The sequence below is a fragment of the Parus major genome, chromosome 1A (genome assembly GCF_001522545.3).
Source record: "Parus major isolate Abel chromosome 1A, Parus_major1.1, whole genome shotgun sequence".
NCBI classification, from domain to species: Eukaryota; Metazoa; Chordata; class Aves; order Passeriformes; family Paridae; genus Parus; species Parus major.
The window spans coordinates 27,171,611-27,189,685 of record NC_031773.1 but is presented as its reverse complement, the minus strand read 5'-3'; positions in this window follow the sequence as shown (position 1 = coordinate 27,189,685).

The window sequence follows — 18,075 nt, the reverse complement described above, 5'->3', positions numbered from 1 at the left end:
ATCTTAAATAAAAAGGCACTATATAGAACAGTACATTTCTCTAATATAAACAATAGTCAAATTATATGTTTTGATGGATATAGGAAATTAGTCTAGTCTCTATTTGTCACACATCTTAAATGGAAAATTGTCCTTTTTGTAACAGTGCTTTCTGCCATTTATTTTAAAATCCCTACATTGTATAAACTACAAAGAATTAATCCCTTGGGCACAGGGCTTTTAAACATACTTACACAGAAATTTAGGTCATAATACTCTGGCCTTTCTTAGCCTAAGAAAATTCTATTATCAAAATAAAAAATATACTTAAACAATGCTACTCCTTTTTTAAGGGTATCATATTAGCAAAAAGCTTTAAGAAACTTCTGTTACCCCCCTTCTTACACACAATTCTAGCTATGACCGTTGGGTCATTGTGTTTTCACAAAGGCAGTGCTGCCTCTGTGAAACAGTTTGGAGAACTGAGAGCAAGAGAGTAGAGAGAAACTGGAACTAGGAGGAAAAAGGAAGAATCTGGCTGCAGAAATAAATCATACAGCTACAGGGCAAACTTTGTTGTGATATGATACATTTATGAATCTTGAAATAATTCCAAAGATTTTAAAAATGGCTTTACCAAAAGAAATGGAAGAAGTTTGAAAATAATGTATTTGAAAAAGGACTGGGGCAATTAATGATTCTTTACAGGAAACAGGGAGCAAAATGTGAAGAATGAATTATAGCAATGAACATATAAAGATACTGTAATTATTATGTCTTTTTCCAGAAAACTCCATCTGCACAGGAATCAAGTAAACCCAAATAAAAATTTTATTTTAATGTTTTCACCTGTAGGTAAACCACCTTTTACCTATCAGCTAGAAATCATCAGATGATGCAACTGACTTCAGAGGGAAATCCAAATATATGTACTCCAGCTGTGTAGTGATTTAATTAACTTGCTTTCACAAATAATCTGGACACGTTAGCAAGAAAAGGAGACAGTAAATTAACAGCAGAGCAAATGTGACCTTGTAAAAAACTAATTAAGTATTTTTTTTCATATTCAGAGTTTGAAGCCAAAATATTGTAACAAACCAGAATTTCAAGAACCATCTTGGATCTGATTTTTCTCTACTGTCACTGCCACTTAGAACAGACCCCTTGTGGGCTATAAACTATCAATTGCCTTGCAGATGAAAGAAGCTGTGTTGAAGTATTAGTAAACTTGCACATGAAAGAGGATAAACTTTTAAATACTAATTTGCAAATACCATTGAAGGAACAGCCCCCAGTGAACTCTTGCATCTGTACATGTAGTTTGGGGAATAGTCCACCAACTTTCTATATTAAAAGTTTGACTCTAGTTATATATTGCTATACAGAATCTTTCCCAAGATCCTGCTGAAGATTTAGAAATGTTTAGGGATTAGGAAATATTTATTGTACTCACATAATACATTATTCCTCTCAGTCTACTCCAGTGCAAAGCAAGTGTTTATAAAAGACACTGTTGGGCATGGGTTACATATCTTTATTTTTCCATGCAAATTTTACAGTTTTGGATATTCTTTATCATGGATTTAATATCAGGTAATTTGTATGGAAAGCTTAAGGGCAAAATTCCAGGGCAGGAAGGGAGCTAGTAGGTTATAAAACAAACAACTTTGATAAAATGAAAATAAATAACAGGAAGTCAGAAGTGGACATTTGTCATTGTCAGAGCCCAGATTTACATCTAAGCTGAGAAAGGTAAGTTTTGAGGCAGATTTTGTAGCATTAATATTCTCTATTCATCATTCTTGTTGTTCTCTGAAATTATTCTGAAATAATTTCCAGTAGTCTCTATAGATAAAATAATTTCCATAAAATTACTCTGAAATTGAGTTTAAATACTTGACTTTTACAAAGTTATATCCATGTGGAAAGAAACTCCTCCTAGAACCCCAAATAGGAAGAAATCCGTGAGGAGTGCTGCCACATCATGGTGTACAAGATGGGAAGCATGACCACCTCCAAAAATCCAGACATGATATCATCATCAAGGAATTATGTCAGACTGTGTTGCATCATGGAGGAATGCAACCCAGCTACAGCACCACACAGAGGAAAAAGAGCAGCAAATCCAAATCTGGGTCTGGTAAGCTGGTACATCCAGCTGCTAGCAAGCCTTCTTCATTAGCATCAAGAAATCCAGGCTGTGCCTCTGAAATTGCTGTTAGCCTCTGAAAAAATCAAAATTATCCCTTGTTATTGCAAAGGCCTCTAACTCCTGCTCCATGCCTTCCCAAGACAGGAAGCTGCTGATCCAGGGAATCTCTCTCTGTTGTTGCTTGGAGTTAGTGGGGTTTGTCAGCTGTGGATCCTATGAAGAAAGCCCTGTGTATGTGTGAACCTGCCGTCAATGCTGAGCTGGAGACTACAGCAGCTCCTTGTGTAATGGAGCTCAGCCCAAGTTCTGGCTCTGCACCTTCCTCAGTTCCCTGTTGTTTCTCATTAATCCTTATTGACTTTATGTACCTGCTCATGGTCTTCTTTGTTCCTCACTTTGAGATAAACCTGTTCTCTTTCACCTTACACCATCTAATCTAGCACCTCGTCTCCAGCCCCTTTTCTGACTGATACCTGTTTTTCCCCCCCTCACTCACATAGCATGAACTTTACCTTTAGTGAGTTATTTCTGTAGTTATTTTTCCCACTTACAACAAGACATAGAAGCTCTGTATGTATTTGGATACCTTGCTTTGAACCTTTCCCCTCAACTTTCAAACAAGCACTTCATTCACTTCATATTCACTATTATACCCTTAAATTTGAGGAGTTATTTCTTCTGCTTTCAGGGAAGCTTCTGTAAGCTAATACATTAATTCAGTTCCTGGAATCAAAAATCTAATCAGTGATGGCAAATACACCTGATGTCTTAGTAAAACATACAGAAAGACTCTTGTTTTATTTGTGCTTATTCCTTCCTTGTCACACTTGTGAAGATTATGTATAGCAAGTAGAGAATTTATGGTCTGACAAAAAAAAAAGCTGAAATTCCCTACAGACACCAGGGAAAAACCAAATGCATTCAAGTGCCAAACTCCTCAAACTCTGATTTGAAGATTCTGGGTGTTTTATTCTCAATAACAGCTTTGCAAAGCACCTGTGAGAACAGGTCTGTCTGTGATAAAGCTGTTCATGTGCGATAATGCTCTGCAGCTTCAGTTTTCAGCATTAAAAGTTATGTCACTGACTTCATTTCTGCAGCACTGCATTATTCTGTACAAAATGAATTCTGTACATTAAACACTCCAGAAACGTGCTTGAAGAGGACAAATGAGATCAAAGGACAGACTACATCACATTTTGTTGAAAGCACATTCAGCCATGAGATCAAATAGTCTATGTCAGATTCTACTGTAATTTCTAGAACAACTTCTTTCAGGCAGGGATGAAGCAGTTTTTACGCTTTGTGATGTGTTGTGATAAACTCAGCTTGATTTAAAAGATCAATTATTGCTTCACCAAAAGCCCACAGCCACAATCAAAGACTTCACAATGTGTTAGTGATACAGAAAGTATAAAAAGTTATCCCAAGACATAAAATTAGAAACTGTCAAGAAAAATGTGGTGGCCAAAGTTTCTAAGGAAGTTAATGAAGGCTTCAAAGCAGGTTCAGTGTTGCTGGGATCATGCAGTGAACCAGCAGGTGTAGGAAGGACCTTAGACCCAGGATCTCTGCCAACAGTGTGCAACACCTTTGCACACTGGACCGTGCACACCAGGCTTCTACAGGGAAGAGACAGGGACATGTTCCCCAGAGTTCTTTGAACCAACCCAAATACAGCTTGCTTGCATCAAGTCCCAGATCCACTTAACAAGGAAATTAGTGTTTGTTTGGAATGAGAATAAATCAAAATGAAACAGAGGATTGTTCAGAGAGTCTAGAGGCTTTAGAGATATCTCTCTAAGTAGAGGGAAATTATGATTGACAGTTATTGACATAATCATTACAATTTGCAACACCTTTCAATTTTTTTTACTCATCGGGTTCCCTTTATTTTCAGAGGAAGCTCTACACAGCAAGAAGTAACAAAGTTTGTTCTTCAAATTATTCATTTCCAGAATCAGACAAGACAGGCTACAACATTTCATTGATTCTGCAAGAAGCTCCTCAGAAAATTACACTGACCACATAGAAATAAGGACTTCAGGTTAGGCACTTGACTCCTCAAATAAATTTGCAATACAGGACTGTGGTAACAGCCAGTGACTGTGGCCGAGGTGAGTAAAACACAGAAATAAGAACACGCTACCAGAACTTAAAAGGGTGAAAGACAAAGTACAAGTTATAGCACACCACTGATTTAAAACAAAATAAAGCCTCAAAAAGGTACCTTATTTTATTTTCTTTTCTGTGAGACAAGGCACACTGCTGTTTGTTAAATACAATAATATAACAGTAAACTGTATAAACAGTAACTGTAAAAACAGCAACTGCTCATTACTATTTAACTTCTTAGCAAGAGGAAGAATATTAGTCACAACATTGAGTAATTTGCAGAAGAATATTTTTAAAGATATTGTCATTATTTAAAGTACACAATACTTTCTGTGAACAATTCCAGAGTAAAAAAGTCACTACATTATTTGAAGATGGAAGGTTTACAGATCAGTTACCATAAATATGAGACTAATTACACCATTCAGAGCCCTGAAAGCACAGAACAATTATTCTGAATGGATGTAATTCAAGAGCCACAAAACCTGCCAGGGAGAACTTTAGCTGAGGCAATGTAATTTCAGTAGACAGACCAGAATACAGAATGGTGTGCTCAATTGTACCAACCCACAGGAAAGACTGAGTGCTGCTCTCCATGGAGTACAGAGCCAAGCTACTCCTATGGGCTCAGAGGCCACTGGCACTGAGGGGTACTCCAAGAACTGTGTTGTATCCTGGATCAGGGGAACACCTGGAGTGCCATGGGCAAGGCAAATGGAGTCACAAAGTCTCCATGTAAACACAGGGAGCTTCCTGTTCCTCCCGACTTTCTACAGACAGCACAAAGAACTGATGCTCTGTGCAGCCCATGCTGAAACTCTGCTGTCTCCACTGACAACTGAGCAGTGATAGCTTATGTGTGGCACCACAGAGGGCCAAACAAGCAGCCAGGTCCCCCTGAAGTGCCACTGACCACCATGCAGATCCAGGTGCCACTGCCTTAGCAGTGGGTAAGAAACAGTTCTCTGGGTTTGATACCGAGATCTTCAAACCAAACTGTGCAATTGAGAATCGTGTTCTGTGACAGGACCCATGCAAGGATGAGCAAGAATGGAACTGGCAGCTCTGGAAACCCAGCACTGCCTTTGCTGGAGCACACTGCTCTTTGCTGACGACAAGAAAAGGGAAAGGAGGTTGTGGTCAGAGTGCCAGTGGCAGATGTGAGTATCTGCAGCAGCTGGTGGCTGCTCCTATGCGATGGGAACTTTATTTGAGGTGTCTCAAAACTCACACCTTAACAACCCCTTCACAAATATTGTAAGGTATAGCCAGAAATACAGAACTCATCTTCTAATCACTTGGGATAATAAAGTCCATTAAAGCTTTGTAAATACAACAAAAAGTAATAGCCAGTAATTCATAAATGTTTCTTCAAGTAGGAAGCATACAAAATAGCATAGAGTACAGTAACATTCCACATAATATTAGGCAGTTTAGATATATATATATATATATATTTATTTATAATACCTTGTATTATATGGTATTATATACATTATTATGCTATACACACACTGTAGCATATTTTGTTCAGCTGATAAAACTTTTTAATAACATTTTGCTATATTTTCTGCTGTTATTTCTTGGCTAGAAAATGACTCCATCATTTTAAATCTAAATAATGAATTGTGCAAATTATGAAAACATGGATTAGAAAGACTATCTTTCCTAAGAACACCACAACACAATGCTGTGAAAATCAAACCGAAATTAATGAACTCAAGATAACTCACATATTTTAGTGAAGTTTACACAAGTAGTTTTTCCTCTAATCTTGCATAATCAGCCCAGGTCTGCTTCTACTACTCTGTGTTGCCATCATCTGGGCTGTCTGCAGAAATATCAGCTGATATGCATGCAAGCATAGGGAAATTTAGCTTTTTACTATGAGTGCCTAAAACAGTGCTTAGGCACATAAAATGAAAAGAAAAGGGTAATTGACATTTGCCCCCTCCAAAAGATGCCCAAGGAGAAGAGCAGGCTGTCACTCAGTGTTCTCACACCCTCTTCAGAGAGACACGGAGACCACGTTGCAAATAGAGACACAAAACATCAGAGAAGAGCTACAGTTCCAATTAGGACAAAATCAGCCACTCTAGGCAATAAAACAACGGGAGCCATCACAACATCGATACCTGAGAAATACTGCCACTTGTTATCTAACCGTATCGCTCACTCCAAACATCACCCAGGAGATTCAGAGCCAGCCTAAACACTTCAGAAACCATCCAGAGCCGTATGGCACTGCACTCTTTCATACCTCAGGAGTAAAAGTTAGCCAGAGCCTTCTGACAAACTAAAGTGATTTATTATCACATAGCAGAACTAATGTGTTCTGCTTTACAACTCTCCTGGTAGGCTAGGAGTGATGTTGCATTTATTACCTACAGTACATAATGCCCACTGCAGATCTCTGTATTATTCATAAGACTGGCTTTTTTGTGCCATCATAATGCTGATAAATTATAAAAAAATGCATATTTTATTTTAATTTTTAACATATTTTGCTACCTATATCAATCCATCATATTGCTGTAGGAGAAATAAGCATTATTGCTGACAGCTGTTGACACGTTCACCTCAACAGAGATGAAACAAAAGGGCTGCAAAGGTTGCTCCCACTCACAGCTACCTCTTCACTTCATTAATTTTTTGTGGTTTTAATATTTAGAGAAGGCTAAGTAAAAATCAGTGCCACCAGAACTGACAAGTGCCGAGGAACAGAACAACAAAAAGGATTAAAAAAAGCCATCAAAAGAAGAAAGGGGAATTAAATTTTTGCTTCAGAGGTAGATTTCTGCCAGATGAGTGGCTCCAAAAGATAAATTTCACTTCCTAGATGAAGATGAGTTTAATTTCTAGCAAGACTAATTCAGATGTTACTGAGTAACACACCTAGAGATGCAGGTGGGGCTAAAACAAGGGTTATTTCAGCTTCTCTGTTAGAGTTCTGTTTCTTCCTCCCTCAGCTGCAGGTAACATCAGCACATAGCACAGAGAGCACTCTCCACCACACTGCTCATCAGTCCTGATAATAAAACCATCTCACTAAAAATATTATAAAATCTGAAAATACAACACTCTGCACTCAAAAACATTCAGTTACTTTCAAATGCATTGTCTACATTGATAGATATATGTAAGTTGAATTATTTGCCTGTTATTAAGTTGTTTTACGTGAGTCTTGACCTTATGTTGGCACCATCCATTGATGTTAGTGCCTTCTGCAGAATGTAGGTAACAGGGGTAGCCCTAAACAGACTAAGGTACCATGAGACCTGTAAGATTTTTTTAAAACTATTGGTTAATATCATAAGACATAGAACAGACATGAACATAATAATCTAAACCATTAACTTAAAAAATCCCAGTTTTCATGAACACCAAAACACCCAGCTCATAAGCTATACTCTCATTTGGAAGGTTTAAATAGTACTATTCCCTATTCTCCTTTGATTTCAACATGAAACAACTGCTATCAACACCATTGCAAATCAGTTCTCTGCTACTTCATTAAAACGTTACTAATATTCATTAGCATTTACTAATATTTGCTGAGTGATCACAGCACAAATGCAACAGAAAGTGTACGACTTTAATCTGTGGCAGGCACATCTCGTATGTCAGGCACCCTTTTATCTGCACACACACATTCTGTGTGAGAGGCCCACGCCTGACACACAGCCTTGGCTTTTAGATCTACGAGACCATTAACATAATTGGCTCTGGAGCAGATGAAGGGTTGTTTGCCTTAAATCCCAGCAGCAGTCTAAAATATCTAACTAACACTCACCTTTTACACAGCCCTCTTTCTAAAAAAAATGTGCTCTCTCCCTGAATGAAGGGGAATTTCCACATTGAGCTCGGCCAGTTGCTTAAATCATTAAAGGGGAAATAGATTTCCTTTAACTAGCGCTGCCTGCCCAGCACTGGGCATGGACACAGCCCTACCACATGGTGTGACCTTCAGCTCTTTGAAAGTCTCAGCAGCATCTGGAGAACAAAGATCTCCTTCACCTCACAATCATCCTCAGCAACCTGGCACAGCCAAGGTGGCCCTGGCAAGACTGTGACCACCCACCTGCACAGAGCACCTTTCCTCCACTGAAGGAACCTGGGCACCATCTGCTACCAAAAGCCTCACCTGAACCTGGCTCAAAGGTCTGTGACTCAGAATATTCCAAAGTAAGGTCACTCTTCATAAAAATTTAATAGAAGCAACGAACAGGAATGCTCCATGGCCTTAAAGGCAGCTGCTCGAATTAGCAGTACACTACATTAACTCAGGACTGTATGAAACAGCATAAACGCACAGAAGGCAGCCTGGGCTGCACCCAGTGTGTGGCTGAATGGGATAAACTGGGATATCCTGCCATCTGCTGGGAGCAGACGGCTGCTCCAGCTCTGCAAGCCCTTCCTTCATCGCTACATACGTAATTACAGACTTCCAAAATCCACCAAATAAAGTTACGAAAGATGTGCAAATCATTCTGCGCATCACACAGGTTTTTTGTGAAATATGCACTGTTGTATGGACCTTGAAGGCATATTTGTTTGTCAGGATCTGCTCCAAGTGTGCATCATTTTGTACAATACCATATTATTTTCTTCTGGTAATATCAACACTGTTAATTTGAACAGACACGTTAATACTTGCAAAAATTAGTTGATTACTTAAATAATAAAATAAATATTTCAAAATTCCAGTAATCTAGAAAGATTTGGTGATAAACTCCAACTTCATAACTCTCAATGACAGTTTCCTTATTTTTAGAAACTTGTTCCAAGTGTTTTGGTATTTTGGGGGACAAGGGGGTGGATTTTGTTTTTGTTAAAACCCCAGATGCTGGATTCAGAAGGTATCACAGGAATCTGCGCATTTTAATTATTTTCAATCAAATTTCAAGTAAAAATATCTGAGAAAACTACAGAAAAGGAAGGAGGGGACACCTCCACCCCCTCTACCCCCCAAAGGAAGTGAGGCAGAGAGGAACACAGAGAAAACGTAAGCAGTTTAATTTAACAAACTTTTCCTAAAAACTGCAATATGAAAAAAAAAAAGCCCAGTATCTCTACATGGTGATCTATTAAAAATTGTTGGCTTAGCACTTTCCTAACTACAAAAAAAGTTTAACACACACACACACAAACCTTTCCCCACTGCAGCAGCAACAGTCCAATTTATAATCAATGAAGAATGCAACACATAATTTAAAGAGCAAGGTAACATCAGAGTTCTCAGCTGACTGACTGGGCATATACATAAGTTCCTTCTAACTTAATAAAAACCTCTAAAAGGCACACAAATCTTTCTGCCTAAATCAGTGAAGGTATGGTGTCAAAATAGTCCTGTTATTTCTAATACTTCTCAAAATACTAGTCTATTCAGAGAAGTGCACCATTAAATATTATGGGCTATGCCTGTAAATATGCACACTCCTATATTAACCTACGAGAGGAAATAATACATATACACATAATATGTTATAAATAACCTGACTACCAAGGAACCTCAGCCACTTAACAAGTCTACTATAAACAGATTTATTCATAGTGATTACTTCATATCCACACAGAAAGGCTGCCAACTAAGGGAAAAAACAGTTTAGCTTGCACTGGGGAATAACACAATAACAGCATAAAAAGCAAAGTGGACTCAAATATTGGATCCAGTTAAAATAAGTAGCTGAGCAGAGCACAACTGCTTGAGCTGGAAGCCAGCCAGGATACTGGGAATGATGCCTGTGGTCCAGAGAAAGCTGCTAAACTAATCACCACTGCAGTCCCCCCCGCTCAGTTTTACACTGAACATATGAAATTACATATCTAATAGCAGTGTGCTTCTCTCTCTCTTGATGGCTTAAAGGAAAGGATGCTTAAGTGCCAGGCTTAAACATACGTAAAACCCTAAGTGCAAGTAAGCAGTTTAAATGTACTTCAAAGGGAATATGCTGAAGCTGTGCTAAGCGGCTGTGCATTTTTCAGTAACTTCAAACTGCACTTAAAAGAGCTGCCAGCAGTAGGCAATAACGAGGTACCAAGAAAAAAAAAAAAAAAAAAGAAAAATACAGCACCTACGGATAAACACATCGTAGGGGAAAAAGGAAAAGTTTAAAGATGAAGCTTAAAGTGATGAAGAAATGTAATCTGCAAATATGTACAGTATAAAAGCAGACCAGAAAATAATTGCAACTTTGCTCGCTTGGGTGGCCAATGCTACTCAAGACAAACTGATCTCATCAATTCTGGAAACTAAAAACACCACACAAAAAATGATAGTATAACACTTTCACTTAGAGACTGGTTTTAAATTATTCAATGTCCTGTCCTTTGAACTACAAAAAGGACCTTTTATGACAAGTAAGAAATAATCCAAACAAGAACCACCATGCACAACATATTTCCCATAGTGACTTTCTAATACATTGTATATATGTGAATCTCCAACTGTGCAATAAAATCCAGTAGTTAAATAGAATTTTTTTTGTATTGAACAGATTTTGGAGAGTGAAAGTGAATTTTGGGCAGTGGAAGTGAAGTAAGCATGTCCAAGAGGATGGTGCCAGAACTCAGTGATAACTCCTGTTCCCAAGATGGACATGTGCTTTCTTCTATACTTGCTCTCATTCCATGTCCTGTAACAGTTCCTTTACGTCTTTGGAGATGTGCAAATGAATGATAAGGGGATGCATAGATTTTTTAAAGTAGTCTTCTTTAAGAGGCACTTAGAGCAGTGACCCCTTAATGCAATTCAACATAGTTCTCAAGATTTAACATTTATTTTGCTAGACAAATAGCCTATTATTGGCAAATTGGCTATTCTTCTAGTATGTCAATCAGGCCAGGCTTAAAATCAATGCACAGTATTTGTCAATTGTGTTTCATGTGTCTTCAGCCTGATTATATTCATTAAGAAGGAACAGACTACTAATAACATGCACTGTAAATCAGGTTACAGTGTCAGAAAGCAAACAATCTTACTGCAAAATAATGAGCTTAAATTCTTAGCTGGAAGAGCCGTACAGACAAAGCTCAGCTGTAAAAATCATAATGCATGTAGTCTTTAGTCTAAGATGACCTTAAGCCTGCAAATTCCCAGAACAATGTTGCCATAAGTATTTTATCAATCCATGCTTAATATCAGTCATGAGAGGAAAGGTAAGCCCAGTGAAGCCCTTCTTAAAAGGAAATCAGCTTATATCCCATGGTTTTGTCCCACCATTATATACTCTAATATTTGAAAAGAACTCATTTCACCTTCAACCTTCCAGTTACCAGCAAAAACAGACACACAGCTGATTAAGTTCCTAAAATTACCTTTGAAAACCACTTTTATTTCTTCTCAGAAACACAAACTGATGAACATTAGTGCATCACATACACTCGTCTAATACATTAGGCTTCAAAAATCGGCTCAGAGCATTTTATATCAATTTGTTTCCAATGCAATCAAAAAAGAGAGAGTGGATCCCCCACTTCATCTCCACCTGACCTGAATCCCAGCTGATTGTGTCACCCCTGATGACTGTTCATTAATCACAACAGCAAATGCAGGTAAGCCCTGCATGGGTTCCAGGCTGCAGTTTGTGAATAGGAAAAATCACAACTGGCACTTGGAATCAAGCTAGCAGAATATGGAAAAAGAGATGATGGTTTGGAATGAGAAAAAGGAAGCAAAGAGTTAGAGATAAGGCATACCCTAAATACCAAACCCCACAAACAAACAAACAAACCACAGGTGGAAAAGCCTTTACATTTTTGAGAGAGGAGAAACCAAACAAGCACAGTGACAGCATTTACAACGCTCCCGCTGTTTAGAGGCAGCTGCACCCAAGAACCAATTAAATTAGTGTTACTACAGGATTGACAGAGTTCTCACTTTGCTAATTGAAAGTGTAACCACTAGCTGAAGCAAAGGTTTAAAAGACTCAGTACAGTTACCATGGTAGCAGGGGAGAATGACATTCAACATTTTAGAAATATTTAGAAAAAAAAAAAGACATTTAATGGTATTGATTAATGGCAATTATTAACTTCTATAGACTCATACATGACAAACATTCCCTTTGGCTCTGTAAGATATCAAATGCATGATCAAAGAGGACAACAAGAGTACATTAGAGAAAAATGCTGATAATTCATAAATTTATTCAATCAAGACAACCAAAACATAAGCCATGGTGTAAACTTCCTAGAAGCTTGGCAATTTTTCTACCTTTAAGAAAGGACCAGCTATATATTACCATCTTTTTCACAGACTCAGCACTCCACTGGCTTGATCTTTCTAAACATTTTACACTTTTCTCTGCAGCCCACAGAGGATAGAGTGACCCCAAATTTCATTGGCAACTGGCAATGTTGGGTAAGCTCAATCAGTACTGCCACACCACTCTTGATGATGCAGTGTCAAAACAGATTGTAATACCTGTTTGGAATCTTTCATTTTGCTCTGCATCTTGCCTTCCTTTGGATATGCTGATGCAAATGATACAGGAATTAACATATTGCTGTATACAGCTGAATGTTAACATGAATTAATTATTTGTAAGACAAGTTAATGACTAAATGATACTGACTTGACAAACAGTAAAAAGTCAGTTTTAGATAAGTTTTTATGTCATTACGTATTACCAAGCAATCGGACTTGATTACCAAGATATTCCTCCAAATAAATAAGTAGAAGCTTTGAACAGAGAAACATCTGGAAATCTTTTAAACTATTTAAGAGGAAGAAAAACCCAAAAAGCAAACAAAAAAACCCCACAAAACAAAAACAAACAAAAAACCCCACAAACAAACAAACAAACAAACAAAAAAACTGAACAGAAAAAGGGCCAAAATCTCTTACAGAATCTTTGTATTCAGTTACCTAGACAGTTATTTAGATATATTTATGTATTTACCTCTCTGCCCTGCTTACTGTTCACCTGCAGTACATTACACAATTACCAAACAACCTCCCTTTTAAAAAAGATTTACATAAGCCAGACAATCCCAAATTGCAGTGATTTCATGCCCACAGTGGCCATATATAGGAAAGTAGGGCCAATGCAGACCTACAGAAACAAGAACAAAAAGCCTGAAATGGGTAGGTTTCAAGGCAAGAATTAACAGATATTCAAGTAATTATTTTTCTTCCTTCAGTTGGAAAAGGTATAAATCACTTTAAAACACTGGTTTATGATGAGTGCTACCTAGCTCTGAGGTTTTACAGGAGGAGGAGACCTGCACTACATAGCTCAGGCTTCCCAGGGGACACATAAAATATCACATATGCCTGTCTAGCAGGACATGCAGCAGAAGAGAGAACATGTTCAGGAGCACACACTGGGCCGTCACCAAGCCACAACACACCCACAATCTCTGTTGCAGGTCCTTCAAGAAGAAACCCCTTTAAGCAGCATTTCTCCCCATGAAACCATGCTTAAAAGATCAAATACACTTAATTTATTTTTTTTTCAGTCTTGGAATTGCAATGGAAATGCTTATGAAACTTACTTGAGGTAAGATTTTACGTCAACAGATTACCTAAAGAGTATAATCATTAATCAATCACTAAGCTAAGAACATTACCCTGAGTAACTTTAATGACTTTCAACCATCAAAAAGAAGGAAATAAGCACACCTGTGAAATGTGTGTCCCTGTAGCTAGAGAAGCATGGTTTCTTCTATATCCTACTGTATTGACAGTGTCTATGCAGTTGGCAGGTATTGACATTTAGATTGCATGTCACCATTTGTTGCACACTCGATTTTGTTTACTGTAGACCAGGGAACAAGAACTGTGAGCTGTACCCTTCTAGATGCTTTTTCCAATTGTGGCTTTGTGGAGTCCTCCAAGCAAAGCGATGATGTGAACAGGTAACTCCTTACAAAAAACTGCCCAGTTGTCAAATTTACATTTTCCCACTCTATAATCCCCAGGAGGAGGGAGGAGTTGAAAAATCAAGCTTGGTAAACTTAGCAAGCATGAGTGCATTTCATAAGAATTGCCTTTCCTCCTCCCTTAGTTGTTCTGAGAAAAAAGGGTGGGGAAGAAGACAATGACTGAATGAACAGGGTAAAAAAAAAATCTGCTATGTGTGTTAAACATTCATCTTACTTTAAATAATAAACTGGTTGTGCTCTCCTGGAAGAACAAGTTGTTTCCTATATACTGCAGCATACATATCATACTTTATACTTTTTTTACCAAGGCTTGTAAGCAGCAATTACCACCGTAGCTATTTAAAACAAATACCCAGTCTGAGCCTGAGCCAGTCATTCACCACAGATTTCCCCTCTCCAACCCCCTAGCTCCTCCTCAGCTGGAAAAGTCGCTTATTCAGAAAACCATTCCCAAGGGTGGCCCCAGCAGCACCAGGGAGGCCACCCACCTTGAACCAGCAGATAGGGCACACTCATGATATCATCAGTCTCAGGGGGGAATCACTAACTACCCAATTACACTGAAACCAAACTAAATTCAGTCTCTGCCTCACTTGCTCTAGGTGTGCTTCTCTCCAATTCGTATCAGAGGGAAGGGCTGGAGCCTGGCTCAGGGCAGGCAGCAGTGGGATCAGCCTTGTGCTCTGCAAAGTTCAATGTCACCAGCAGCCTTTAAACACTGCTCAGTATTGCCTGGACTCGTGAAAATGGAAAGGGGCCATAAACCAAAACGACTGACATATTTTACGAAGCAGTTTTTTAACTTTCAGGTACTTAAACCCCACTCATCAATCTTACTAGAAACCTCTGACAGCTCACCAACAGCGTTTTCCATTGTAAAAGCTGAGTAGGTTACTAATGTTGTTTATCTTGTTAAGATGAAATTCTGTGTATTCACATGCAAACCACCTAGTCATATCTTGTAAAAAAGATCTCTAGGCAAATAAAAGTCTAAAGCAAAATGCCCTGTTAATGGATCTTTTCTGAATAGCCAATGGAATGTTCAAAACAGATTTTTATATTTTCCTGTGCTCCATCTATTTAAAGGGAAAAACTACATAAAATGCACCCTCTGCAGCAGGCCATCCACCCTGAGAATCAGCGCTTTGCTCTCCTGTTTTTCTGGGAGCAGTCCTTCTCCCAAACCCGCAGGAAGCAAAGGGTGTGACACGGTCAGACAGCCAGTTCACCCACAGAGAAAGCTTCGATTTTCAGTTTTTCAAAGAAACTTTCAATTTCTCATTTCTCTGCACTCCTGTGCAGCAGTCATGCAGAGGGGCAGAGGGTGTGTGTGTGTGTGTGTGTGTGTGTATGTGTGTGGGGGCAGGGGGGTGTAAAAATGAGAAAAAAACCCAAACAAACACATTTTACCTTTAGGTGTCATACCTAGCCATATTCACAAGGTAACAGCATGTTTCTTTCTAGAGTATGTCAACCCTCTGGGAAATACATGCAAACATTTTCATAATGGAACCAGCACTAATCAGAGGCTGCTGGCAAAAATAGCACTGATGAGGAAGTTAATAGCTTTGAGACTATTTATATGTGTTGTCTCTGTGCAGCTCTGGAAAAAAATAAAGGCATTTAAAAAAAGAAAAAAAAAAGAACATGAGAGAGTGTAAGTTCCTCATCTGTGTACAATTAAACACTGGATCATTCAAGCATGGGTTTTGGTTGGATGCCCTAGCTCCATTTCAGTATTTCAGAGCAAAATAAAGCACCTCTGCAGTGTCACTCCACAGGGAACAAGCACCACTTGCTGTAGAAACAAACATACATACATGCATACTTAAGGTAGGAATAACCACAACTACCAGTTTACTTCATATTTGCAAAGAAAAATTTAATAATAAAAAAGGCTTAAATTTGTGGGATAAGTAGATTTTTTTTTACTGAATTAGTGAATGGAAAATAATGTACTTAAGCCTAACACATAAAATGAACTTATTAATATACAATAAAAAAGTTTCTTTGAAATATAGAATGATACAGTTATCACTGAGCAGTACACCATTGTCTGTGCCCGTGCCTGCTCCCTTGCAATACATGCCTTGCAAGCCTTTTTAAACATTCTCATCCACACCTAGGGAATTTATCAACCTAAAACTTCTCCAGAACTGCCTTTGAAGTCTGATAATCACATCTGCACTTTTGAACCTGCATAGGAATCATCCCAATCCACTGACTTCAATTAAGTTAATCACTGTCCTAAATCTAGGAACAAAAATATAGGTGCCTAATATGAAAATGAAAATAGGAAACATAAAGTTCATGTGACTATCTCAGTATAAGAGGCACCATATTGTGTCACCTCAAAAGCTGATCCAAATCAGTGTTCTGTTTTCATCAGTGTGGCTAACACGTGCTAAGGAATAGAGAAAATATAAAGCAGTGTTTTTGCTGGCACACCTCACACTTTCAAGTGGTTATCAGGAGATTACAGAGAGATCAAGATATGTGAAGTGTAGAAACCATTTCCATCTACAGTGCAGGCAGTGACATTACATTTTCAGCAGTGTGTTTATGGGACAATATTTTGTTTAAGTGTTAAAACTGAAAACATAATTCTGAGGTTTTATTATTTACTACCTTTGTAAAATCTGGAAGAACAGAGGTAGTATATGTCTGAGCTGTTAAAAACACATATTAAGTGCTCCAATTTCAGTAGAACTTTTACTTGAAGTTACTTATTTAAAAATAATTTATATTCTTAGCTTTTTCCTCAAAAAGGTTACAAAATTCTTGCCTGAGAAATTTGGCAAGTAAACATGATGGAATTTGCTTTATTAAATCCTTTTGCAACTTCTCTAACTAGAAAGAATTTAAGGAAGTTCTATTATAACAACAAATCCATTACATCTAGTAAAATATCCTAACAATATCAAGGAAATTTTTTTCCTCATTCTTCCACTGAGCTAACATACATCCTGCAGTTATACTGGGTTAATTTTAGGACGACTAAACCTAGATAAGTTCAACCTTATCAAACCTACACGTGTTGTATATCCCCTGATCTCTGTTGCCTCATCCTCTTTCCAGTGCAATATTACATTGCCCCCTAATGGAATACCTGCACAACTGCACAGGCCTATTTTTCCTTTTAAAAGTAAGCAAAAAAGGTTGGATGAGAAATGGGAAAAGTTGTTTTGTTCCTGCTCCTGTTTAATCATCTTTTTATATCTGAATTAAGCTTTGCAAAATTTTAATTTTCAATCTTTTCATTTAAATGTATTCAGCTGCAAAATGAAGTAATATGTGCTGTAGGTTCAGGTCTTTGAATGATCTCAGGAATTTGAAATCTAGAGACAAAAAACTGCTTATAAAAGATAAAATAGAAGCTGACCCAGCAAAGAATTTCTCAAGAAAATTTAATCTACTCTAACTCAACTTTTGAAATGCATTTACCTACCCCACGTCAGACATTAAATTTGCCAACTCCACCAATGTCCTCCTGTCTCAGCAAGCTGACATCAGCACAGCTACCTGCCTTTCTGCCTTTTTCTCCCCAGAAAGTGCTTATCTCTTCCAGATGGAAAACAACTACATTTTACAAAAAAACCTGAAACTTTGTGAAGAGATCTAATTGTATCTAAAATCATGTCCAAAGTATACAACAGGCACGTGGATTTACCCTAGATGGCACATGCAGTTTAAAGTGAAAGGCAAGGGGTTTTTTGGTGGTGGTGGTGGTAGCTTAATGCATCTCAATGCTGCTCCAGTAATAATTTTTAATTATCATCATTCTCAAAATGCTAAATATACATTGTGAATATCACCAATTAAAAAGACCCAAATAAATTTCAAGCAAATTTCAAATTTATGCAATATTTAATGCATTAAAAGAGCAAGACTGCACAAATTTTAGGACAGTAACTGTCATCCTGTCATTGTCTAGCTTTATC